Genomic DNA, 4,122 nt, shown 5'->3' with positions numbered 1-4,122 from the left:
CGCTTATGGCAGAAAGTGAAGAAGAACTAAAGAGCCTCTTGATGAAAGTGAAAGAGGAGAGTGAAAAAGTTGGCTTAAAGCTCAACATTCAGAAAACGAAGATTATGGAATCCAGTCCCATCACTTCATGGCAAATAGATGGGGAAACAGTGGAAACAGTGGCTGACTTTATTTTTCTGGGCTCCAAAATCACTGCAGATGGTGATTGCAGCCATGAAATTAAAAGATGCTTACTCCTTGGAAGGAAAGTTACAACCAACCTAGACAGCATATTAAAAAGCAGACATTACTTTGTCCACAAAGGTCCGTCTAGTCAAGGCTATGGTTTTTCCAGTGGTCATGTACGGATGTGACAGTTGGACTATAAAGAAAGCTGAGCACCAAAGAATTGATGCTTTTGAACTGTGGTGTTGGAGAAGATTCTTGAGAGTCCCTTGGACTGCAAGGAGATCCAACCAGTCCATCCTAAAGGAGATCATTCCTGGGTGTTCATTGGAAGGATTGATGTTGAAGCTAAAACTCCAATACTTTGGCCACCTGATGCGAAGAGCTGACTCATTGGAAAAGACCCCGATGCTGGGAAAGATTGAGGGCAGGAGGAGAAGGGGATGACAGACGATGAGATGGTTGGATGGCATTGCCGACTCAATGGACATGGGTTTGGGTGGACTCCGGGAGTTGGTGATGGACAGGAAGGCCTGGCATGCTGCATTTCATGGGGTTGCAAAGAGTCGGACACGACTGAGCGACTGAACTGAACTGAACTGAACCAACTTGGTGCATGGTGATGCCTTTTGTTGAAATAGGGAAGCCTGTGGTACATTTGTATATTGGGGTGTGGTTTGTGATATAAATCAACTGTTTTTGGTTATGTAGAGCTTAAAATGTCTATTGGAGAGATTTCCCTGGTGGTCCAGTGGCTAAGACTCTGAACTCCCAATGCAGGGGGCCTGAGTTCAATCCTTGGTCAGGGAACTAGATTCCATATGCCTCAACTAAAGACCCCCATAATGCTCAATGAAGATTGAAGATGCTGTGTGCTGCAACTAAGACCCAGCACAGCCAAATACATATAAATTTTAAAAGATGCCTATTAGGACAGCCAATAAATGCAGGCAACTAAATATCAGTCTGGGGATCAGGTGAAATGTCAGGGATGGGGATATGAATTTGAGAGTTGATAGCTTGTAAACAGTATTTAATCCATTACTTAAAGATGGCTGTGGAAAGAAGAGATAATTGGGATATTTCAGAACTCTCCTGGGCCTCAGGAAGAGGTCCTGGATGAGAACAGTAAAGGAAATGGAGCAAGAATACACCACCAAGGAAGAAGCCAAAGACAAGCATTTCATAAGGCATTTCATCAACTGTACTCAATGAAGCCAAGAAGTCAATAAAGATCAGGACTCAGAAACAGCCATTGGATTCGGCAAAAAGGAGGTTTCTGGTCACTGTGATCAATGGAATAGAAATGATGCTTGAGGAAATGTTCAATAAGTAAGTCATGTCTGACTCCTGGCGACCTCATAGGTTGCAGCATGCCAGGCTTCCCTGTCCTTCACTATCTTCCCAAGTTTGCTCAAACTCATGTCCACTGAGTTGATGATGTTATCCAACCATTTCATCCTCTGTCACCCCGTTCTCCTCCTGCCCTCAATCTTTACAAGCATCAGGGTCTTTCCAAAGAGTTGACTCCTCACGTCAGGTGGCCAAAGTATTAGAGCTTCAGTATCAGTCCTTCCAATGAATATTCAGAGTTGATTTCCTTTAGGATGGACTGGTTTGATCTTCTTGCTGTCCAAGGGACTCTCAAGAGTCTTCTCCAATACCACAGTTCGAAAGGATCAGTTCTTTGGTACTCAGGTTTCTGTATGGTTCAATTCACTTCTGTAGATGACTACCGGAAAAACCATAATTTTGACTATATGGACCATTGTTGGCAAAGTAATGTCTCTGCTTTTTAATACGTTGTCTAGGTTTGTCATAGCTTTTCTTCCAAGGAGCAAACATCTTTTAATTTTGTGGCAGCAATCTGCAGTGATTTTTGAGCTCAAGAAAATAAAATCTGCCACTGTTTTCACTTTTCCCCCATCTATTTGACATGAAGTGATGGAACCAGATGACGTATCTTTGTTTTTTAATGTTGAGTTTTAAGCCAGCTTTTTCAGTTGAGGAAATAGTAGGCAGCAAAAGATTACAATTGCCCCCAAATCTTGCTGTGAAAGGGAGTATAAAAATGGGGTTGTAGTTGGAGATGAATAAGGATAATGAAGATTTTCTTTCTTTTTAAAAAATGGAGACATTATATTTGCCTAAATTACTAAGAATGGTTTAGTAAAAAGGGAAAATGCTAGAGGGGGAAGAAATAAGGACCATTCCTTTGATAGGAACAGAGAAATGCTAAATTTTAACAAAAAGAATGAGTGTACAGATAGCAGAGATGGCAGATTTGGTGGAAGAAAATGGAGTTACCATCACATTCCTTCTATTTTCTCAATGAGGTTACAAAGGAGATAGGTCAGGAGGTACAGGGATGTATATTTGAAAATGAAAGAAAATTAAATTAGTTGTTTAGCAGAAAGAAGAAATTCACCTATCAGATAACTAGTAAGATTGTTAGGCACTGGTAAATGTCGTGGTCAAGAATTTAAAATGAGGAATTCCTAGGTGGTCCAGTGGTTAAGAATCCGCCTGCCAATGCAGGGGACACAAGTTCGATCCCTGGTCCAGCAAAGCTCATGTGCCCTAGAGCTAACGCTCTGCAACAAGAGAAGCCACCACAATGAGAAGCTGGTGCAACACAACTAGAGAAAGCCCACGCACAGCAACGAAGATCCAGCATAGCTAAAATAAAAAGGATTTAAAATGAGACCAATTCATAGTTGCATTTTTCTCCAGCTACATTTAAACTATTATACTTGGATGCAGGTACAGAGTGTGAGGAGATAGCTGGATTTAACTAGGGTTGAGGTTTTGCCAGGTGAATACAATAGAATGGATGGTGTAGGGGTAGAAATAAGAAATGAGGCAGGTATGTAGAATACTAAGGAGGTTTGATGGGTAGGAAAAAAACTGGAAGACATGAATTGGAAAGAAACTTTTTGAAGAAGGGGGAAAATGCTTTAGAAGTAGTAATGGGAAGAAAGGATAACAGCCTTGTCTTTAGACCCAACCTGTGGCTTCCTCATTTCTCATGTCCCTACCTGAGAGTTGAATTCAGCAATAATCTTTGAAGCTAGTTTTAAATATAACAAGAAACCACTTTCTTATAGGCATGAGGATTTCTTAAGAGTACAAACTAGATTCAGAGACAAGATTAGGAAAAGAGTATTACAATATCCTCAGAGGTCAATACTTCTTTCAGTACTCAAATCCCAACTAACCCTAGCTCAGCTTCTTCTTTAGCTAGTTGAGAATAAAATGTACTATTTTACTTTAATATACTTGGTGTCGCTAGAGCCTTCCCTTCAGGAAGCAGTAGTTTCACCTAAGTGCCTTGCTCCTTTCCCAGCTCATATGTGGCTATTCTGCTAGCCTATTTCTTTGCTGTGGTGGTTTCCACTTTTAAAAAGCTTCACACAACTAGTTCCTTAACTTTTACGCATTCCCTCTCTCCTACCTAGACACATAGATTCCATTTTTCCATATATTGAGGCCAGAGCACTTCTGTCAGTCTTGGAAGGCACTAGTTGATGTAACAAATAAGGCAATTCCAAACTTACTAACAGGCTGCTTTACAGACCTTTGCTTCTAACTTGCCACCTGAAACTCTGAAATGATTTTTTTTCTCAAACAAATTATAAGTGACGGTTAAGTTTCCCAGCTAGCTCTATGAATGTCACATCTCTTTAAGTGAGCTGAGCTGCAGGTTACTCTGGATGATTGTGTTAAAAATAATAATAATAATAAACATTTCTTCATTCTTGGTATATCCTAGTCAAAATGCCTAAATGGATAAAATTTATTTTTGTACTCCTCCCACCCCCAACCTCCTCTTCTGTATTCTCACTCATCTTCTAATGCTTTAAATTCCAAATGCTAAACTTCCCTACTTTCAGCCTGTTTTGGGCACCTTTTGCCCCCAAGCATCTCTAGGCTTTAGAATCAGAACCACTTCCTACT

At 40.5% G+C, this 4,122-nt stretch overlaps 1 protein-coding gene across 1 annotated transcript in view; it reads right to left on the bottom strand.

The window, feature by feature from the left end:
- The window catches only part of BUB1B (BUB1 mitotic checkpoint serine/threonine kinase B), a 55,423-nt gene that overhangs the window by 24,545 nt on the left and 26,756 nt on the right, over positions 1-4,122 (bottom strand). The window lies entirely within an intron of this gene.

This window comes from Bison bison, unplaced genomic scaffold, assembly GCF_000754665.1.
Source record: "Bison bison bison isolate TAMUID 2011002044 unplaced genomic scaffold, Bison_UMD1.0 scf7180017864259, whole genome shotgun sequence".
Classification (NCBI taxonomy): domain Eukaryota; kingdom Metazoa; phylum Chordata; class Mammalia; order Artiodactyla; family Bovidae; genus Bison; species Bison bison.
Note: the sequence above shows the minus strand (reverse complement) of the source record. Positions and strands in the feature narration are given on the sequence as shown.